Source organism: Pyrgilauda ruficollis, unplaced genomic scaffold (genome assembly GCF_017590135.1).
Source record: "Pyrgilauda ruficollis isolate IOZ18807 unplaced genomic scaffold, ASM1759013v1 scaffold2, whole genome shotgun sequence".
NCBI lineage: Eukaryota > Metazoa > Chordata > Aves > Passeriformes > Passeridae > Pyrgilauda > Pyrgilauda ruficollis.
This window is the reverse complement of record NW_024519206.1, coordinates 2238779-2263079: the sequence shown is the minus strand read 5'-3', so window position 1 is coordinate 2263079 and position 24301 is coordinate 2238779.

Here is a 24301-nt window from a genome sequence, read left to right as displayed (position 1 = left end):
AGTTTGCCTCCCAAATTGCTGGGATTTTAAGTGGTTGTGTTAGAGACAGCTTTCCCAGAGAGAGCTAAAGAAGTCCGAGCTCCTTTCTCTTTCACCACATATGGCTGTTCAGCAGGTATTGTACCCCTGGTGTCACACACAATGGCCATGGCTGACCCTGCTTAGCAAGGCACAGTGCAATGGTAAAAGTGACTCCAGCTGGTAGCATGCAGGACAGCCCTGAACCATGGGCATCAAGAACCACACGTGGCATGGTGGCCATTACTCAGCAGCTGACTGGCAGTTTTGCTTCCTTCCTCGTCTAGCCCAGACCATCAGGTCATTCAGGGCCGTTCAAAATAGGTTTCTGAAGAAGGCTTCTCTGTTTGCTCAGGGTTTGTCTACAAAGAGCTCTGCTATGTCTAAATGACTCTGTGGTGACCCATGTGTAGTACATGCATGTAACTAAGATACCATGGAGAAGAAGACGTGGATAATCAGGGAAACTGCTATACATCCCATATGAATACTCTTTATCTACCCCATATATAAAGTATGAATTATCAGATTTTCTTAATTTTATTTTGTTCAATCATTAATTCTGGGCATAAAAAGAATAGGTTTAACTCTTCTCTTTAAACCTATTCCTGTTCAAGTTGCAAGAATATGAGGAAAAATTATATTGTCTTTAATTCAGATCCTATTTGCATGCAAATGAATATTCAACCGTGGACATCCTTGAGAACCTAATATTTCTATAACCCCATGTTATGGAATGCATAGTTACACTAAATAAATGAGGCAGGAGGGGAGGCGTAAACTCTCTTTAAATGGTTTATTTATGTTGATGTGGTTTATTATTTATCCACCCAAGCAAGCTATGCTGAGATATCAGGCCGTCTTGCAGACTATAATCTGAAGTTATAGGCTCAGTGAATGATATCAACAAAGTAAACATTAGGACTGACATATGTTTTAATGGTTTGGTTGACAGAATAGCAGCCAAAAGACCTGAAATTAATTCCTACTTAGGTAATTTTTTGGTTTTTATTTCTCACAGGAAAATTAACATGATCAAAGAGGTGACTCAGCATTTGGATTATACAGTCCAGACACTCATTTGAAGAAAGTAAAAAAATGGGATTGCTGGTTGCTTATAACTGAACTAATCTCCCAAGGTGTTGGCATGACAGGCAGTATTCTTTGGAGTTCAGCCAAAATTTTCAACTGGAAAATCCTATGAAAAATCCCTTTCTTCTGTGAGGTTCATAGAAGCAATGCTCTGAGGATTGCCTCATTAAATCAGATGATCACATATCTTTACCAAGCTCCTTTATTATTTCAAATTAGTATGTGGCAACTCCCCTAAAGGTAAAATGGAATATAATATATTGTGTTTGAAATCCATTACCCATGCACTTGTTTACCCATTCTCCTATACCAAATATTTTAATAATTGCACTCACTCTCACAAAGTCTCTGTAATTAGTCACAAATAATTATACTCATATTTACACCTACCTTTTAGAGGATAGGTTTCTCTTATAGGCAGATTTCCATTGTTTTAAGGATGGTATAGCCTGACATTCTTATGCTCCAGGTGATGATGCACACTTTCATAGGAATTTATAAATTGTACTAGTAAGATTGCTTTTAGAAATATATACTAATTTTCTGAATATATAGTGGTCAATTAAAAAAAAAGAAAAAAAGGTTTCCTATTAGAAAAAGTTTTCAATCAATATCTGGAAATGCTTGAAATGCTCAGATGATTGAAAGCAAATCAAATAGACCGGTATATTTGATAATTAATTTCCCCACCAAAAAGCCATGAGAGGACTGTGGAATTCAGACGTTAGTTCTCTCTTACTGTAACTATACCACACATTGCATCAATTTTCCAGACAAAATTTAGAAACCAAATTTTAAAATTATAATAAAAAATTTAATTTTAAGCTAAGCCAAATGTAGCTTAGCTAATGCATTCAATGGAGAATTTCCAAGCAAATCTTTAATCTATTACAAACATGACAACAAATTTATATAGAGTATTCATAAAATCTTTGGTAGATCCCACCTCTGGTTGTAGGTCCTAGGATTTTTAAATTTTTATTTATTTATATTTATTTTTGTTTGGTTGGTTTTTTTCTTACAGATAAGGTTTAGCATTTTCCAGGCTTCTAGTTTAATGCAAAATCGGAGCAGGGGAGAAAGGGAAAGATAAAAAGGGAAAAAAAGCACTGTGACATCCATTTCATAGGTTATTTAATAAGACAAACCCCACTTTTTCTATAATTTTATTTAATTGATCCAGGTAAACCTGTATATAGTTAATTGACATAAGCTTGAAAATTCACAAAGGATTAAGTCACTAAGGAGTGCCATAAAATGACCTTGCTAATTTTTTTTCATACCATTTTAATAATATTTCCTTGCTGTCTGTGCAGCATGGAATGTTATCTTTATGTTCACAGTTCTTGGAATAAGGCAGATAGCTTCTCATTTGTTCACACATTTATCTAAAAAAAATTGCAGATGCAGCTGAAGGTATCTGGTCCTTCCTTCCCTTTCTTCCACTCTTTCCCTTCTTTCCCTTTGTGTTTGTTCTGGGTTCTTTTTCCTTCCTTCCCTTTGGCCCTTCTCTAATGATAGCACAATTCAGAAAACATTGGCATTTTCAAAGTTTTTTTGTGAATCACATGATTTGTAAAAAAATTCAAAATAATTTATTCATAATTTCTCCTGTCTTAACACATTGCAGATTTGTACCGTGCACTCAATAGCTTGCTGGTAAAAAATGCATCATAAATGAAAATTTCAAAATTCTCATGTTTTTCCTGTAAGTGACATTTTATTGTTTTTTTTAAAAGAATAATCTGTTGTGCAGTGTTGGGATTTATCTGGCAAGTTAATGTTGGTCAGACAGTCTTTAAAGGAAATAGAGGAAAAAACCTAGCATGAAATGATGGATAATATAGAGAGGAACAAAATCCTCATGAATGCAGGTTGAAAGCTTCTGGTTCAGCCTCTTAGATTAAAGATCCCATTACCCTGCCCATGAGTTCATGGCTTAATCTTGTGCAACACAAACAGTTGATTCTCAGTCTCTTGGTGTACCTGTTAAAAAAAAAAAAATTTAAAATATGTTTAGGTGAAAATTGCAATATAGTTGAACCCAAGGTATTACATTCAGCACAGGCTCAGTGATGCTGTGATGCAGGTAGTAAGAGTAAAAAGATGTGGCTTGTACTAAGAAATCAAACAAAATCCCTGTGCTCCTTCAGTTGCTAAAGCCAGTAATTAAAGCATGTTAAAGCCCAGCTTTGCACTATGAAAACGGAGAAGAGTCAGAACACAGGATGGCAGTCTCAATCAAAACCTGACTAAAAATCAAATTATTGAGACCCTGTTTTAACAAAATGCCATAGGATTAATGGTCAAGACATCTAGTTAGCTCTAATTCAAAAGATACAGCATGTCTCCTTTATCTTTGTCCAAATAGTGAACAAAAAAGCAGAGAAGCCACAACTGAAATATCTGTCTTTCAGCACCATAGCTGGCAGCCTCATGCTTCAGTTTTATCCTACCCTAACTGAAGACTGAGTGTATGTCAATGGGTATAAATTAGCCAAACTAAGAAGTCAGGTAAAATATTTTATATTAATATCAGAGCAGAAAATTCTAGAATAGTACTATAACAAAGGAACATAGACTAATAGTCTTCATTTTATCCTGGAAGATACTCTAAGAATAGTACTATAACAAAGGAACATAGACTAATAGTCTTCATGCATTTTATCCTGGAAGATACTCTGGGCAATCCAAAAAATCAGCTGATATAACTCACTGGAGTGGGTAAGGATGGGAAACCTGAAGAAATTAGGCTGTAAAAAAGTTGAGATTTAAACAGTATGAACAATATACGCTTCAGGGTACAAGTCATATCCAGAATCTTTAAAACTGCTGCAGTGCTGTTATTGGATATTTAAAAAAATGATCAAAGGGATTTGGAACAACATGTCTACATGGCCTCATCAGAATCTGACGGAAACTACAAAGTGCAAGTAAACATATAACTGGAAGGATCTGGGGAGGTTATAAATCTGTAGATAAAAAACAATGTGGGAGATGTAATTTCTGTGGTTTTCAAGAAGTTTTGATAATAAATTAATAAGGAAGTCAAATAGTCGTTGATCATTGGGCAAACGGCTTGTTTGGATTAAAGTTTTTTTTTTAAATTATAAAATCAAAGCAATGAACAGATGCACTTTGGGGTGATAAAAAAGAATAGTTAAATTTCCCAGTTGCTGCTATGGGCATGGTGTTATTAGAAACACTGAGAGCTCATGCCTTGAAAGAGGAAGTTTTATTTTGAAAAGGTATTGTATTCAAAGTTGAATGCCAACTGGAAGAATAGGAGATGTAATTGCTTATTAAAAGCGTAGTGGCTTTCAAAAGGTTCTGATAACACCTGAAGACGGAAATAAAACAATCTTCATTTTCACAGCTGTTTTCTTCATTAGAACAAGATAAAAATGAACAAATATTGTAGGGAGCACCAATTCCTGCTGCACGTTCTCTAGGAATTCTTGTACCATGGCTAAAGGTGTTTGAATACTGGAGAATACAACCATTTTTTGATAAACATGAGAAATAATACTTTAAAAGCATTTTTTTTCTGATGATAGATTTAGATTCTTTTCAAAGGAAGACACAGAATTGCAAAAAAATGCATTTTTATTTCTTGTTAGCAACTAACATTAGCAATGGTCATTTGCCTGTATAGTGGTATTAAATGCAATTCTGTCTTACCTTGTTACAGATGGCACCAAAACTTACCCGTTGTTCCAGATACAAGACAAAAATCTAGAAATTATATGCTCAGTTCTGCTAAGGTGTCCCTTGTGTATAAACTTACCTTTACAGTCTTCTACTAGTGAGTGAAATGATGGATAACATAGAGGATAAATAGTCTCAGGTACACACAGAGCTTGTAAAGGTGGATAGTATTTTAACCCTAAAGAAAATAAAAAGTTTAAAGGTACCTGACTGAAATATTGAGAATTCTCAGGAAAACCACAGAAAAGAAAAAGAAAGAGAAATGCAAAAGCACTGCTTTTCCAAGAAATGAAAGGAAATGTTTCCTTCAGCAGTATGCAGTCAGACTGAAACTGAAATTCAGTACTGCAAGAGGTAGTTGAAGACTGCATTTGGATCTTACAAAAGGATTGTTCATTAGTTGTTTGCTCATTAATATTTTAGCTTTACAAGTCAAGCCTGGGATAAGAGTGTACAAACTTCCCACCTCAGGATATAGGCACTTGAGATTCAAACTCCCTGCCCACACAGTTTTTGAAAAGTATGGCATTGTTTTGGTTGGAAAAGACCTCTAAGGATCATGGAGCGCAACTGTTACCTAGCACCACCATGTTTACCAATAAACCATGTCCATAAAAACCACATCCACACATGTTGAACACCTCCAGAGATTCCACCACCTTCTCTGGCAGTGGCAGCCTGTTCCAATGCCTAACTACCCATTCAGCAAAAAAAAAATCTTTCCTGGTTTCTAACCTCACCTCTTCCGGCATAACTTGGGGCCGTTTCCTCTCATCTTGTCGCTTGTTACCTCAGAGAAGAGGCCAACCCTCACCTGGCTACAATGTCCTTTCAGGCAGCTGTAGAGAGTGATAAGCTTTCTCTCAGCCTCCTTTTCTCCCGGCTGCACTCCAGCTCCCTCAGCCATTCCTCACAGGACTTGTCATCCAGACCCTGGAGGTATCTCCATTACAGCAGTGTTCTCTAGGCTGCAACCACAATTTTAAGAGAGAGAGAAAATTGATATTCTCAATTTAAACAACAAAACATAGTATGCAGTAAAACATAGTCCTGACATGTTTTGGCTGACAGAAGTTCTGCCCCTTACTCAAAGCACAGCAGCTTTTATCTGTAGAAGCACCTATGCCAGTACTCAATACTTGAACTGGGTGGAAGCCAGCAGCAAAATCTCCAGACAGCATTGGTCGCCCAAAGGAATGAGAATCCTTTTGCAGGTTCTGCAGTCCTAGGTTAACGAGCCATCTGCACAAAAATACAATAAGAAGTCATTCATCCCAGTGAGAGAAGATCCAGAATGAATTGATGCCCATAAAAGTGATGGTAGAAGCAGAAGGAGAAGGATCTGTTTAGTGAGTCCTAGCTGAGTATTTGTTCCAGGTACTGACAGCAGGGCTAAGAGTTTGGACAAATGTACATTCTGCATTATCACATCTCAGGGAACTTTGCTACTGAGCCAAAACTGAGGTGTGCCATCTAAAAGACGGACAAAATTAGGATTTCGATTTCATAATTTGGCTGGCTTTGAACAGATCCACATAGTTCCTGAAAAAGCATTTTCTTGACTCCAATACTACTTTGCCACCAAATTTCTAAGCCTATTTGAAAACCACAGAGATATGTGAACTTTTCAAAGAAAATTAATGATATTTTAATGTAGTTGAAAGCATTAGGCATCCTAGAAATAAGGGGAACTCATACTGCCCCTGCATTTTAGTTCAACTGTTACAAAACAACATAGAGATCCTTAAACAGTATACTTCCTCTTTGTAGGCATTGTACATATATTTTTTTCAAAGCTGCTGAAATCCAGAAATAAGTGATCTATTATTACAGCCCTGTTCCGTGTTGAGAAAGACATATTCATGTATATCTGCATACAGCAGTGGAAACCACAGATTGAAGAGGTGGGTAAAAGGACAGATATATTGTTTAAAGCTCAGGGATGAAACTCATTTAAGCCAAGAACACTTTGCTCCCAGGTCATTAATAGCAAGCAAATCAGGCAATGCAGAGGGAATCTGCAGTGAAAAGGATCCCTTTCAGTCTATATTTCATGGTTCTCTTTAAGGAGGGGTCCCCTCTTTTCTTTTATTTTGAAATCAATGTCTTTCATAGCAGTCATTGTGCTCCCTGTCCCCCCCACTGAAATGACAGGATGGGTTTCAGTTTATCCCAGTGGGAGCCCAGCAGCCTGGAAGCCAAGTGGTGGGATATCTTTGTAACTACTTGGCAATTCTGATCAAGACAAAAGTTCTCCAGCAGGTTAGAAAGATGGATTCAACAAGTACAGGGCCAAACCTAACCAACAAACATTGGCCAAATTAATTTCTTAGTATAAGCTATTTATTGTGCAATAGCATGATAAACCCAAGAATTCATCTGATACCTGAGGTCTGGCAGCTCTGGCTCGAAAGAATTCTGACCTCATTTTCAGAGGCACCCACAGCTCCTTCAGACTATTGTGGGATAGCACGCTACACTACCCAGCACTCCCCAAGAACTAGCTAGTGATAAACTGTAAATTTTCCCACAGCATTAGGGGCCTTTTAAAATGCTTTCTAAGGCACTTTTTTGAATCCTTTAACATTTATCAAATCTGTAAAGAACTTATTCCGAAAAAAACCCAACAGAACATGCAAGCTTGATTGTCTAGCTTCTCTGTTAATTAAAAAAGTGACCAGAAACCCAAAATTGTATGCCATTACTAAAGTCTCTACCTCTGTACACATCTAAAACCCTTGAGAGGTGAGGAAGAAGGTCCCACACCCAAAACTTCATTTTTCCTCAAGCAGTGACCTGTTTTCTAATTTTTATGACCAGAGGAAAAAAAGCCAGCATGCCCTAAGCCAAATATGCACCTGTGTTCTGCTGCAGCTTTGTGTCATTCCCTCTTTGACACGGCCAGGTCTTTCATTGTGCTTATGTTTGTCAACAATTTCTGAATTCACTAGCTTAACATCTTTTAGGCTTCAAGATAGTTTTTTATGTTCTACTGAAGCTACTGCGGGAAAAGGACACCTGTTAATGACAAATGAGTCACAAAAGCTGTAGAAGTATATTGGTTTAAATATTTACTGAATCTAGTGCATAACAACTAAAACATTTATCACCTCTTAACATACTGAATATTGTACATTTACTAGTAACTGAATAATTTTTAAATTTCATTTCCCATCACTCATTACAAATGCTAACCTTTACTTGGGATATCAATTTAGTTCTATTCTTGAGCAAGAATGTAATTTCTTCCACCTCCCCAGTATTTCCTCTTTATTTCTTTGTGCACTAAAGTAGTTATTCAGTTAACAGAAACAAGTATGATTCCAGCAACTGTGCTCATTAGAAAGCTACTAGTCCAGAGCCAGAAGAGGGAGCCTAGAGAGCAAAACATTCTTCTCTGTTGGCCACTACCTTCTAGGCTGGGTTGTTGGGGCTTAAGCATGTTTTTTTTGTTTTGTTTTGTTTTTTTCTTGTATTGGTTTGGTTGATTTTTTTAAAATAATTGTTCCACAATAGAGCTGCACATAGGAATGGGGATAATAACTTCCTTGTCAAGTTTCACTGTTAAACAAATTACCATCAAAGAGTAGAATGCATTGACCTTTGATCATCGTATTTGGAAAGGACCTAAAGATGCCATAGTGCAAAACTCAGACTTTTACTGTGGATCTCAACCACTCCACTTATCATAGTTCCACCTTCTTTTGTGTATGTTGGCAGGGAATAAAAAGTGTTTCTATTAATAATATTGATTTTTGCCAGTCTCAAATCTGAATCTCTATTATAGCGCGTGTTTTTTCTCTTTATTGTCCTTTTCCTTATTTTGGTCACTTACAGAAATGAGGAAGGGTCCTCCCTGGTACCATGTTTGCTCAGCTGTCCCTGTCCTGTTATATATGAGCTCCAGGGATCACTCTTGTAACAAGCACAGTCCTCCTGCAGTCCTCAACCACAGAGCGGAATTCCCTTGGCTCCTCTGGATTCCATCAGAAAAACACAAAGCCCTGAAGCTGTATTTGTGTATTTGTGTCCAGAGTTACAGACTAGGTATTATTTTGTGTGGTGGGAGACAATGTTCCCTCTTCAGAAACAAGCATCTACAAACTAGATGTGAAGTTCACTAAAATCAGTTTTCCCTGTATCTTGAGACCATTAGATCATCAATATCAACTAAACATGGAAAAGAAGAGGTAAAGAAGCAGCTGATGATTCACAGAAGTGAGATGTACTTTTGGAATACCTGTCAGGAAATAAAGTCTTTATTTTCATCCATTTCTTTACATGAACAAATGCTGCAGGTTGCCTAGAGAGATCATGGAGTTTCCACCCTTGGAGATATTCAGAAGCCATCTGGACACATCCAGGGCAAGTCACCCCACTTGATCAAGGGGGCTGGAGCAGATGACTTCCAAAGATACCTTCCAGCTTGGACCATTCTGTGAATCTGTGAATAACAGGCATAATTTAAATTTAATTGAAACCAAAAGGTAATTATTGTTTTTCCTCAGTTTATGCTGGTTTATGGTTTTTTACTGTATTGAAAATACATTCAACTTTCTCATGCTTATTTGTTGCATTTTTGCTTCCCTACTTCTTAGTTTTCTTAGATATCAGATCTCAGAATGCCACAAGAATGATTCTGTGACGACATTCTTGACCCAACTAAAATTGGGTAAAGAACATCTAGAAATCCTTATTTTTTTTCTATACTGCTGCAGCATTTCAGGACAAAAGGGCTGAAATGGAGTCTTGCCCAATTATACAGCAAAACTCCCCTGGAAAATAGCTCCTTTCCCAAGCTGATCACAGGATGTGTTAACAGCTTCAACAGTAATTCAGATGCTCAAGGAAACTGACCTCAAGGTTAAATAAAAGAGCTTTGCATTTCCTAAGTTGTGTGTTTTAAATTACTACAATACTTCGCTATATCAACAAATTTTGCAAGACTCCCTCTCATCACCAACTGTTACCCTGTAAGTTTCATTGAAAAATCCTGATTGAAGGACTTTGTTTTGTGGAAGTGCAACACTGAAAAAAGCCTTGAATTATGGGCCCTCTGGTTTAAAGACTTTATTTAGATAAAGCCTGTTGCAATGAAAAATACCTACAAAAAAAGCAAATAATTCACTCAATCATTGTAATTCAGACTTTTTACAGAAATGGGTACAAATCAGAAGAGGTTCCCTTCTTACATTAAATGGAGCCAACTTATGAGTTGTACTCATTCCAACTCTTATTGCAGTCAGTGGTTCTACCCAAAATATAGTCACTACAGGTTTTTCCCACAGAGTGATGATATTCAGCTATCTTTTATGGCACACTTTGAGGCATGGTATTTTTGCTTGTTTTCTAACATTAATCTCCAACTCATCAATAAAATGAACAAACACAAAAAGACTGGAGAATCCTGGCAGCCATTTCTAAAGGTAGTTAGTGCAACTGGGAGCTAAAAGCAAACCTTTGATAAGAAACAAAACATACTGATTTAAAAGAATGTTTAATGCAATAGTATAGTTCCTGTAATCCCTACTTCCTTGAGTCTAATGTATTTCTTTACCTTTTATAATTGTCATTCTCCCTTCTGAAAGAAGATACCTTGTATCATTATTTCCTTTTAATTAAAATCAGAAGCAGCCCAGAATCGAGAGATTTCTGCAAGAGTAAGAAAACAGAACACTATGAAAAGCTTTGGACATGGGATCCAGAGGCTATCTCAAATAACCTAATTGTAGACCTTCAAAAAAGTTTGTATTTTAGGGTTATAATCATGCATGCATCATTTTTTCAAGCTGAGTATTGCCAGCACTGAAGCCATTAGTAACATCTTGCTTGTACCAAGATAATAGTAAGTCTCCTTATTTGTCTTTTAAATTTTTCAGTGGTTTCAATTCCCTTAAATCTCCTAATCGCAGTCTTAGTTCTGATGGCTCTGGTATTAGTGACATAGGGTTCACAACCTGAGGATGTGGTTCCAAAACTAAGCTGCTTAGGTTGATTTCCTGGGTTAAATCCTACAGTTTATCCACCCCCAAAAAGGTGAACTTGTTGCTTTTAACTACCACCACCCACTCCAACTGGGAGGGCACAGAGCATTTTGTGATGTCTTTGGGTTAGGCACAATTCCCTTAAGGAAAGGCACATTCCCCTACACCAAAGAGGGCATGCATCTCACCTCCCTTTAGCAATCATAAAGATAGGTGCTGGGTTTAGAACAACATGGATACTTATAGAATGAGTAATCTGGCCTTAAAACTAGAGGATTAAAAGCAGTAGTGTGACTAATTCTCAGGAAGTGCCTAGCCTTGAGTAACTATGGAGGGAAAACAGCCTGTTCTTTTGGAGTAGCTGTCTAAACTTCAGACAGCTTGAATTTGGGAAAATGGACCTCTCCACAGGGTCTTTGTACTGTGGGTGTCTTTCAGCACAGCGACATAAGCAGACAGCTCCTATCAGACAATAATCTGCAACTACAGGAAACATTTTGGAGGTGCCTCTGCCTGATGAAAATGGTGTTTGTTAGCATCACAGGGTCTGACCAGCTCCTGTGTACAGCAAGCACATTTGCAGAAACATGGCAATTTCCTTGTTAGCTTGTGTATCTGCTGTGCTGGAACACATCTTAGAGATATATTCTTGCTCCTTTATGCATCAAAATGATTATTTAACTCATAAATATATTTATATTTTCAAAACACAAATGGAGAAACTGAGGTTTAGGGAAGACAAGTTCACATTTTTCTGCATTTCAGTTATTTTTATGCCTTTCCAAAGCCTATTTTAATTAATTAGGACTATCATGTATTTCCAAGGCAACAAGAAAGGTCCAGCCTCTGACTCAGTGGACTTCAACAGAGCTAGTGGGAACCTGGCTGTCCAGATCCATTTTTTCCCATGTTTACCCATGTTTTTCCCATATGTTTTCCCTTTTTTTTCCCATATGTATTCAGCTTTTGCAGTTAGAGGCTTTCAGATACTATCATACAGATCTCCAGTGATATTGTTTCCTATTGGCAGTATTTGCTCAATTTCTATGTTCTGAATGTCTGAGCTGGTACAGATATACTGCAGGAGTCCTTATTAGGTTTCTTTTGCTGTCAAGTAAAATGCTTGAATTCAGAGTAACCTTGCTGATGTAGTTTAAAACTATTATTTTACAGATTTATTGCAATGGATAAGTTCAGCAAAAACTCACATAAATTTAATATTTTTTGAGAACAATGTGTATTTTCCTTTCCACTGAAAGACTGAACAACTAAATAAAAATCAATTTCCAAATACCCACCTTGTAGTTTCATTTTAAGTTAGTACATTGGCTATTACCCAGCAGCCAAAAGGCAGTTGTGTGCTTAATCTGATGTGTGCACCACCAACAGCCTACTTTGCTGAGTCAAATTTCTTGTTGTGTAGCTGATAAGCAATAACCACAGTTACTGGTTTCATTCCTATGCTTTTTCTGTGATGAAAAATTAAGGGTTGATTAAACACTGAACAGTGAGTCTGTTGCAACACTCTTAAATTCCCATCTTTTTAATTTGTTCTTTTGGATGATGAGCACCAGAAATTTCATTGACAGATAATAAGTGAAATTAGTCAGTAATCTTTACCCTCAGATCTCTTTCTTTTGGTGCATGAATAAGTTCCCAACCTATTATGGAGATATAAAACATGACTTTGGAAGCAGGAGCCTCAAGATAGACATCTAAATAATAGACCTGATTTTTAAAATCTTTAGAGTCCTTGAAAACCTCTGAGTTCCCAGCAGCTCCCCTGGAAGCTTGTGCAAGCCGCTGGATGGACTTTTGAAAACCAGGCATCCCATTTGCACGCTATTCTCCCTCAAACCTTAAATCGTTTTTTTAGAGAAGCTGTCACATCGCATACAAAAAAGCTGTCACTTTTAATGCATCCCGGTGTCTGTAGATTTCCAGTCAAGTCTGTGCCTTACTCCATTAATATGGTGCTTTCTACTTGAGGAAAAAAAATTTAAACATCATAACTACAAATGCAAACAGCCCTATTAATTAATTGTGGGATAAGTCCAAAAATGTACTGAGCCTCTTTTGGTGGTGTGAAAGCCTTCAACTCTCTTTGCCTTCAGTGAATGGTAGCTCAGCTCCTCCTGGCAGCCTGCTCCCCTGAGCGCAGTTTTATGGCAGGCTGAACCCAAGCTCTTCAAGAATGATCCCTTTTACTCCAGTGCATCATTGCTGGGCCCTGTATAAAGTGAAAGAGCCTGTGCCATACACAAGCACCCTTTCCTTTCCCCTACATTACTTGTCTTTATACTGCTGCTTCTGAAACGTATGGACAGCGTGTGTTTGGGGGATGGCAATGTACTCCATTCCCAGGAAATCATGCACATAAGCCAGAGGAAGCCACAGGCAGCAGCAAGGGAACACCATTACTGCCATAGCGGAGGGAATGGCTCTATCAATATTACTTTTATTCCACAAGCCTAATATACTACAAAATGGCAAAATGGGGGAATGGGAGTGCATGCCAAGGGCAGGAATGGTGCAGCACCGTGTCTGTGGCCTCGCTGCCTGCTTTGCCTTCACAGAAGACGGAGATGCAATGGCTCTGCTGGTGCCCATGCTGGGAAGGCTGGCCCCAAGCCCCACAGGCCTCCAGTGCCTCTGTTTGTCCCTCCCCTTCCCTCCTTCCCTCCTGCAGTGGCAACTGTATCGACCTGAACTTGGCAGAGTCCTGTCCTAGCTTGTCCCTTAGCCCTGCCACTCCCTTTTCTGTGGCATGAGCAGCCCATTTATAGACCAAGATGGCAAAATTCAGTTTTTCCTCCATTGTCTGCACTAGTCTTTTTGGCTTCATTTTCCTATCTTTAAATTTCATGTAATGTCTTTCCTGAGTTTATCAGTTCTGCATGGCTTCACAAGGTCTTTATAGAGTACATTGAAATTAGGTATGAATGACCTTTACCTGGCACTCAAAACTCACTGCCTCTCTACCTAAAGCTTCAAATGAGCTTTAAGCTGTTACCAAGTTCTTCAAGGGTCACAGTCAATTTTTTAATTAACAACATTGAAGGAAAACATTGATCTTCTAACTGCTTTCACAACTGTAACATGGCAAGGAGGTCAGGGAATGCATTCTTTGCTGATGCAAAGCATGGTAAGAAAATCATCTGTCATGTGATCCCAAACTTTTACACCATTTTTAGGACAGCAAACAAAATGATTCCTCATTTTCTAAGGAGGCTGAAGATGAAGGAACCTTGACTGAAGCGATATTTTCTGTGGTGCCACATGACTCATTTTTTTTTTCTTTTAGGCATGGTTTCAAGAGAAAACCCAGTCCTATGCAAAAATGTTTGTATTTCAGCTACTGCGTGCTTCTGCAATGCAATAAAAGAGGCAAAAAATGCAATAAGATTCTTATCTTGCAACAGAATCCTTTGAATAATTAGTCTCTGATAAACAGTAGTTTAAAGTACTGGGAAAGTACTCTATACAATAAATACAAGAACACCTTTAGCTTTTAACTGCAACTATCTGGTTTTCTCTGGATGGCAGGTGTTATGGCAAAGCTGTTACTCATAACCGTTAAGAGCTTTCAAGGACTGTGGAAACAATATGTAAACGTATACTTGGAAAGAAACCGGTCTAACTTCTGACAGACTTATGACAAGCCTATTGTTCTTTGAAGAGTTTTTAAATTACTGTCCTAATAACTTTTGTGGCTACATTGCTACTGGATGTTTCTGGAAACAGCCGTGTTCCCAAATGCAGAAATCTGAATTACTGAATTTGGTGTGCTTCAGTTTAAGCAAAAGGAGAGTGGGAGTTTTTGAAACTACGATTATAAATCTGTGATTTGGACACTCAAATTCCTTACAAGTTTTATTTTGAGGCATTAGTCTTTCCTGGAATGGAGCCAAATATAAGAATAAACTGAAACATTCAGTCAGAGAGTTAGTATGGAGAGGTTCACTACTGAACTATGTCAAAGGGTAGAGCTGGTTGACGTTTTCAGCTGTGACATGGAAACAGATCAGTGAAGCAGAGAGATTTAAAAAGATTTCAATAGGAGTTGCTCTTACACCAATAAAGGACAGGCTGGATGAAGCAGGCTGTGAACACCTATCTCCTTTATTTGCTTCTGGTCTTGCCTCTGGTTTGTTTTTTCTCTAAGTACTTAGAAAATATGTGCAGTAGATTATGACATGGCTAAGCTTTTACAAAATAAAGAAATACTACATGAAGTATGTTAGTTGAGTGTTAGAAATCTCAGAAGCACATCTGAGCTGATCAGTAGCGGAAATCATGCACATAAGAGAAGTAAGTTACTTGCACATAACTAAGTTACATGCACATAAGTAAGTTACTGGGTTCTGGTGGAAAGTTTCCACAGTCCTGTCCATCCCAGAAATCTGAGTTTACCTTTTGCAGAAAAGTGAGGCATAGAGAATAGGAAAAGGGAGAGGGAGAGGGAGCTGTACACACCCTGGTCTTGCCCTGACATGGGAGTACTGCAGCTTTCCCAGGTGTTTCAGCACAGAAGAAGTCCAAGTATTCAGTACAATTTTGTTCATAACTTTGTCATTTATTAATTCTGATTTCAATATATATACATTATCACAAAATATGCAATTATGGAGGTTAATCATCAGGTAATTATTTTGCCTTTTAATGCTATCTCTTTTGAATACCTGGTGAGGTTTTGTCAGCAATGTTCAATCTTGTTCAGGGAAAAATATTTGAGCTGTGTGTATACATGTATGTGCACCTATATACACCCATGCTTGAAAGGTGATGCAATTTTCCATTTAAGTTTGGAATATTCTTAGCTAGGGAGAGGTAAATAATGATTTTACTTACCTGTCATAAATAATGACAGTGACTAATGACAGGGCTCTCTTGTGAAGGACTTTCAAAGTATTCACACTATGAATCAGGGATAGGGTGTTCATGTTAGCAATGGCTGGGTTGGTGCATGCACTGTTTCTTATTTGCTCAGCTTTATGTGCTAAAAGCAGAGGCAAGGCCAGGAAGTTTAACCCCTAGTTCTAGGTATCAGACAATTTGTTTTATCTTGAAAGTATTAACAGTAGAGTAGGAAACTTAGAGTACTGTGCTTATACTACTCTCCAAAGCATACATTATTAACCACTGTCAGGGATTGCCCTACAGAGATTTTGTTCTGACCCATTTTTTTTTTTTTTATTAGCGGTTGCCATTATCTGGTACCTGATTTCCAAGTTTGTTGAGAAATTAGAAATGCATCCTGGCATCAGTGTTGGCTTTCTACAACCACAGCACATTTGTATCAGTCATGAAAACAAAGAATAAATTTTCTAAAGCAACTTGATGAAGGCCAGAATACACACTCAGAACTGACCATTCTATTATAGTGGTCATACAAGTAGGGAATATTGGCAGCCATCCATTGTACATAACCTACTGCATAATTATATTTGATAGAAGCTTTCTGGTATGTGTGGATAATAAGCTCATGTATCTATGAATCTGGAATGTCCCTAAAATGAGTTAGTGCATGCTCAACATTAGTTTCCCAAGTTTTTTCATACTGTAGTATTACATTTACTAGATTAAGAATATTCATATATGAATATATTAAATGTAATATATATATATAACATTTAAAAGATTAAACTCGATTGCTGCCTTAAGGGATACAGTTTTCCAGTGGAAAAGCAAGAGGATTTATGGTAGGAACACTGATTGATTTTAATAGAAGTTATGTGTGTAAATCTATGTGCAATGAGATCACATCATACTCTAGAGAATACCAGTAGAAGTGTTCTTATCCTGAAAACACAGCTGCCCATATTTGCAAAGCCTAATTTTCCTTTAAAACAGTAGACAGCAACATTTAATACCCACTATGGTTATCTACATGACTCCAGCATGCATTGCATTTTGTGCCTGCTCTAGAAATACTGAGGTTTAACCAAATTTTCAGTATAATAAAACCAATAACAGTTACAATTTAATTCAATGGCATTGTATTTCTAAGTCTCTGTTATGGACAACATTAAGGAATTGTTTACCAAAAGCTATCAGTTCCTACCCTGTGGCACCATGGTGATATGAATAATTCTCAACAGACTCTATTCTACTCAAAAAGAGAATTATTTTTCAAGATTGTGTAGGTTGAAGAGCTGAGAAGGGATTCATAGCAATAAGAATAATACAGCCATATTTTTAGGCAGTGAAACAAATGTAATGTAGAAAAATATACCTTTAATAGAGTTTCTAATGTGAAGTGCATGGCTATTTTAGATTATGTGGTAGGTAATTATATTGGCATCATTTACCAATATTCACAACATTGTGTTTGTGTTTTATGGCAGTTTACACAAGAGTGTTATCACCAGATGCCCAATATGGGCAAATCATGCTGGCTGGTATAATTTTTTGTCATTACTACTAATTTTGATTGTTCTTAAAGTTTTGCCTTCTTTTTTATCCCACTTTTTAATCCATAAAATTGTGTAAGGCAGACTGCGTTTTCCCGTTGGAAATCATTGCTAAGTATTTACAGGTAACTGGAAAAAACAGAAGTGGGTGCACTGATGTGACATCACAGACAGAATGAACAGCATTGAACACTTGCTATTCAATGCCAGAGAGCAGTTAGCTGCTCTCTGGGTCCTCATATTCCCAGTGCTTTTCCAGAATACATAAATTAAAAAACTTATTCTGTTATAGCTGTTGATGATTATATGCTCTTATTGTGTTTGTACTCAGGATTGGTACATTATCAGAAACACAGATAGATGGGAGATGATCTCAGAATGACCTAGTCCATCCCAATTCTTTGGAGCAGAGTTAGATCGTTCCCAAAAGATGTTTAGCTCCTGTGGTTGCCCGATCCAATGTTAGAATACTTGTACTTAATATATACTTGTCTTTAAAAGGTGTTTCTCAATGCCTAACATAGGTCTGTGCTGTAGATTAAGCCAATTGTTTCTGCTACAGATCAATAACCAGCACAGATCTGATAGTCACGTTGGATGGTGGGGCCTTGAACAGCCTGGTCTAGTGGGCGGTGTCCCTGCCCATGGCAGGGGAGGTTGGGACTGGATGATCTTTAAGGTCCATTCCAACCCCTAAACATTCTATGATTCTGTGAGTCTGTGGTAGACCAGCATAAATCAATCAGTGATACAATGTAACTCCCAGTTATTTCTACCAAAGAAAACACTGCTTCCTGTTGCAGCTGCTGAGGGGCAGCCATTCCTTATCCCCTTCATCACCTGACAGATGGGACACGATGCTGCTTTAGAGGTTTAGACATCAGTGTCTTACCAGCTCCTGGCAGTTTCACACTATTCATATCTTCTGCAGTCAAATGCTACATAGTTGCAACTTAATTTTAATTACATTTATATTTATGGACTGACACCAGAGATCATATGTGGTCATATTTCTGTTTGATTTTTTTGCTAAATATTAATTAATTTACAGTGGCACCATACTTTGGGTAGGCTCCTTTCTCATACACCAGGTTTGTTTTTTTTTTTTTTTAATAATGTTACTACATTTTTCATTAAGCAGAAGGAAATAAGTAATTTCTCTCCATAATGGGACAATACAGATGGCATGCTGGGGTTCTGGGTGAACTGGCAATTTCCAGATCAAATTTACCTAATTCCCAAGTGCAACACAAAAAAGGCTTATTGGCTATCCACCCCATGGATAGCCATGTGGGCTCTGGGGTAAGATAGGTTCTTTCTGCATGACAGAAGGAAGCCCACACTGGGAACATGCTTAAGAACCTGGTCTATGAATTATCTGCATTCAAAGTCTACTCCCTTTCTATGAAACGCTGACAGGAGGAAAATATATAAAATCTTGTTTTAGTCACTGTTACCAACAGATAAGACTAAGCTTATCTGGCACCAGATCAGCTGAGTAAAGTCCTGTTTTCTGTGACTAACTTTCCTGATCATATTTACGTTCTAAACTAAGTCATATTCTGAGTCATTTTTTAATATGTGAATGGCACAAAAGGTTTAGGATTATGGCATACAAATCAAACGGGGTGTTCTTTGAAAGATTCCACAGACAACATCACTTTTCACAGCAAAAACTCTGTCTCTTCTTCTTTTCTACACTGAATGGAGAACAGAGATTAAGAGCAAGAATTCTGCAAATGGCATGAAGAGAGAAAGATGCATCTATACCATGAGTTTATAGACACAGTTGTAAATATACTTACCTGAGCAGATGTAAAAGTCACTAAAACAAATAGAGCAGAAAGGAAGAGGGAAGAACCTCACCCTTGCCAAAGATTGCTATAAAGAAGTGTAGAATATAACACCAATAAGCAATGACTGCAAATTAGAGGAAACACTTGGAAGTAAATCAAAGACAGGTCCCTTCTCCACCATGTCCCTCAATAGTTGGCTATTGCCAGCTTCAGGGTGGCTGATATTTCTGCCCCAATGAGCCCCCTTTCAAAAAAAAATCTAACTCTTGAGGCCAAGACAGATACACTTTCCACTCTGGGCTGAAAGAAAGAGAGCTAGCAAGAGACCGCAGATGGGAGATGGCATCAGCTCCTTGGGATTTCCACCTTATGTTTCATGCTGCAGGGTTCCAGGATGAACTGGCAGAGCCCATCTCAACAGACTCTGCTGGCTCGCTTCCCCACTGTCACTCCTGTTAGGGATTTGGATTACCTAGCAGCTTCCACGGTGGTACAGCCTGGCTGCCAGCCCTGTGGCACAGCACATGTCATCAGGACCTCACTGCCTCTGACACTGTCTGCAGCGTACATACTGCATCCACCCCTGTGCAAGATCACAGGATCAGGGCTGCAGATGAAGACCCATCTTCTTGCTGTACTCTTTCACTACTGTCCTGTAGTGTGGTTTTCATTGAATGTGTTCCCTACCTCTCCTTCCATTTCCCTGGCTCTGACTGCGAGCTGTTTGGTGCAGACTGCCTTTCAGCATGAAGCTGCACAGTGTGGAGCCCAAGACAGCTCTGAGCTAAACCTTCAGGGAACAAGGCAAATACAGAGAGCAAGCTGTTTTCTTCACAGTAGGTATACATTTTGCCCTTGATCATCCATTGCACAATAATCCCCAAAAGTCAACTAGAAAGTTGAAGGCAGTCAATGAAATTCACTGGCTATTGCCTTAAGAGCTGGATGGCAAAGTACATCTGCTGGATTCTCTCAGGTGCATTCCTAGGAATATACAGAGACTATTGGAGCAAAGAGGCTTGTGTTAGTTGTAGGCATGCTCTTCTCATGGCAACTTTCTTGGCCACTTCTGCCACCGGTAATTACTAAAACATATACAAACAAATATGGGGAAATATGTGCATGCTTAAACCCTGACATTATGTTATGGTTCTTTGTACTAACAAACAATAGCCTCACAGTATAGTTTATTACTGTAAAAACAGAAAGATACAATTTGTAAAACATAAAATTATCTGCTATAAACAAAGGCTCTGATTGAAAGAAATATAAACTAAACAATAATACTGTAATTGGCTTAGATGCCTTAATCAGTGCCAATTATGCCGTGGCTGCTATGGTTTACGGGGATTAGATAGTACTTTCTGTCACTTAAATGAATTAAAACATTGTATGAATGTTAATGATTTATTTGTCTGTAAATATGTTAGTAAATATGTCAGAATTTTTATGTGTTCAGCTAAGAAGTTACATATGAAAAATATTTTCATATTTTACATTGGAATTAATTCTTAGTGTTCAGTTGTATCATCTTTCTCATTATGCCTATGCTTCACTAAAAGTAGCTTTAAAATATGTAGTATATATTTGTAATCCATTTTCACACAGCTATAACAAGGCTAATGATAGGTGAGAATAATTATTTCCCAAGTTTGGTATTAGATGTGATGTCTGAAATATCTTCTCGGGAATAATTTTCTATGCAGTATAATTAAAACTTTTTGTTTAGAGAACCTATTTTGGTTTGCTAAAGGGAACTTCTAAAAAGTCATAATTTATGCTAACATTTTTAAACAAATTCTAAATATTCAAATTCACAATAATTGACTGATGTATCTCTACTTCAAGAACAGTTGGTCTTTCATCACTTCTGGTGTTTTCTTGGAGGATAAATGCCTAGAAAAATGGGTTAAAACAATTTTAGCTGAGAATGAAGTAGCAAGTTAATAAAAAAACCCCGACAATAACACCCCAATAAAAGCAAACTATTTTCCAAACCCTTTATGAAAATCTGTTCTTTGAAAAGGAAGTTTCATGTTGTTCTGCAGAACACTGCTTATAAGATCAAACTGTGAATCCCCAGCAGAACCTCAGCTGTTCCAGAAATACAGATAAAATGCACAAAGCAAAACAATACTTTGTGTCTCATCCCTTCTGAAAGTCTTGGTCTATTCATCACAATTCTCGGTATTGCCCACCACTACCAGCTTCTTTTAATCAACTGCTTTTATACTCATTCTGGTAATTGCTTGTTATCCATTTCCACACCACTGGCTTATTCATTATTTCCAGCAAAACAGTACAGACCTCATTTTATGGAAGTGATTTGAGTACAGCACATAACATAATTTCTTTTTAATTTTAATGGAGTTTGATTGAAATTTAATTCAAATTCAAATAATTCATTAAATTTTTTTCTTTCTAAATTCATTTCAGTATAAGTGGATTCTATCTTTCATGATTTCTTTGAAATTCTAGTGATTTAAACATAAATTTAAATTAAAAATACTGAAATTGAAAAGCATTGAAAAACACAATTTCACAAAGAAAATTTTGATGTAAAATCAGAAAACAGTGATGCAGAAAGAAATTTCTTCCTCTGTCAATACACATTTCCAAATTTTTGTATTTCTAGAACAAAAAATACTTTAGAATTGCATAAGTGTAGAAATAGCTACAAATGGTAGTCAGAATTAATTTCATAACAATATTTAATAAGCTTCTTAAAACAATAACTTCCAAGAATAGCTGTAAATTTCTAAAAATTAAAATATTGTCAATTTTAAAAGAAATAAGGGATTTCTTAATTTCTGTATGGAAAAACTCCCATTGTTGATTAAAAATGAATGCACATTTACCTCTTCTAAATCAGTAATGTTATAAGAAGCATGTTTTTTTCACAAACAAAAAAGATTAAACATTTTTAAAGCTTGTTATGAAAATATCTATTATGCACAGTGTACTTTTTCTAACTATTCTGAAATGTATGTTGTTTGAAGCATCTCCTTGATTTTGAACTTTAAAACAAATGTAGTAGAATTTATATTTTCAAAGAACTCTGACAATTCAGGTAATAATTTCAGCCTCTACAACAAGTTGATTTTAATATCATATATTTTTGCTGGTATTTTTATTTAACCATGCTTGGAAATCTCTTCCTGAAATCACTTAACTTGTGAAAATTGAGAAAATAGGTTTAGATAATTTTTGAGATTTGTATAGCTTCTTTATACTTTGGGAGACAGAGTAGTTTGACCACTTCAGACAGGGAGGAAAAAAAATAGTCACACCATTTTTTTTTAAAGTCCCTCGAAAAACTCTTGAGGAGCATATAAAGCCACATTAACTATGTGGCACTTTTCCGTTATAAATTCATTCCGTTTGGCAGCATGAGCATATAATCTCCCACGGCAATCTCTCCTGACATCACCACACAGAAAGGCAGCTAGAACACTTTTAAAAGACATACATATGCTCCCCAAAAATATTGGGACAATTTGTGATGAAAAGGTGATCTTGCATTGAATACTGTTCAGTAGAAGAATGATAAACCAGCACCTTTGAGCACGGAGGAAAATGTCAGGGTACTGCAGAAATCTCTTTTCTACCTCATCCTGAATGTGAGGCTGCACATTTATCTGGCCAAAGGACCCAGTGCTCCTCAGCCCCTCCTTGGGAACATCACAGTTAACAGAACCTGACGGGAATTTAAAGATCCAGAGATCTTCAGGAGGAGACAGCAACCAAGGATTCACTTCTCCCTCCCAAAAGTGAAACCTATTGCATGTAAAGTGAGACAATTAATGCCTTTGGAACCTAGGGAGGGTTTTGTGCCAACCTTGTTACAGCTGCCTAAATATTAGGGGAAGGGGAAGGGGAAGGGGAAAGAAAGGAAAGGAAAGGAAAGGGAAGGAAAGGAAAGGAGAGGAAAGGAAAGGAAAGGAAAGGAAAGTCATGAATGTTACAAAACAAAAAAAATGGAGATCGTGTACGTACAAAACTTGTAATGTGATTTTTCACATCTTTTAAGAACAAATATTTGATCTGTGTATTTGAATTTGTATTTGACAATTTCACATTTAAATATTATGGGATTTGCTATTAACTTCAGCATATTTTTCTGAAAAATCAGGGACTTCAGAAGTTGATGAGAAATTTCTGTGATTTAAACTAAAATATATTGTGAGTACAAATTAAGTTCTTGAGAAGTATGCAGAGTCTCCTGCAAAAACTCACATGCCACTGGCCTTTTCCTTGAAGGTGAGTGGTACCAGCTTTGTCTTTTCTCTGGAGGAAATCTGGAGGAAATCCCTTCTGCCCTCAACCAGTTTCCCCTCACTGGCCCTCCAGGTGCTGCTTCTAAACTTCTTAGAAGGAAGGGCATGAGGAATTGCTGGGGTCAGTTTTGAAGTCAGTTTTTATTTAACCTATAGGATTTCACGTATGCTGGTTAGCACTGTGAGCCCAGCTAGAGTAATTATATGTGTCTTTCTGATATGGATTGTTTTAATTTGTGCAGTATTTTATATATATATATATATATATATATTTAGTTATTCTAAACCAGTTTAGAGTGCCAAGTTCTAGACATACACTTTTTGTAGTTATAAAACCACTTAGTTAAATTACACTTCTCACTGTAAAAGGGGATTTGGGTCCACTCTTTCCCAGTTAAACCAGTGTATGAGGTGGTTCAGGAGCTGGATCATAATCATCCTTGAGGTCCAGAAGAGCATGTGCTAGAGGGTAGGGTACCAGCTGGGAGAACTGGGAACTAGGCCATATGCTTTTTCCCCATGGAGACAGAGTTGATTGGTATTTGTTTTGTGATTTTTGTTTTAATTTTTTCCCTGCGGTGAATTTCAATATTTGCAGGAATTGGCTCCATACAGAATATTCTATGCATCAGAAAACAAGCTGCCGGTGCAACCTACTCCTCTGCACACCCTGCTCTCCTTGGCCCCCTGCCCCGTGCATCTGCAGCAGCAATTCTGTCGGGGCAAAGACTTTGCGGTGATTTGGGGTTCTTCAGCAACGAAGTTTCTTGATGCTTCCCGAAAGCATTCACGGGTGCTTACTTCCTGCCGGAGCTCTGTGCTGACTGTGAATGGAAAGCAGCAAATAATTTTAAAAAATTAAAAAAAAAAAAAAATTAAAAAAAAAAAAAAAAAAAAAAAAAAAAAAAAAAAAAAAAAAAAAGGAAAAAATTAAAAAGCACAGAAGAATTCGCGTTTTTCCGGAGGGGATTAAAAAAAAAAAGTTATTTCCCATGATGAGGGCGGGGGGGAGG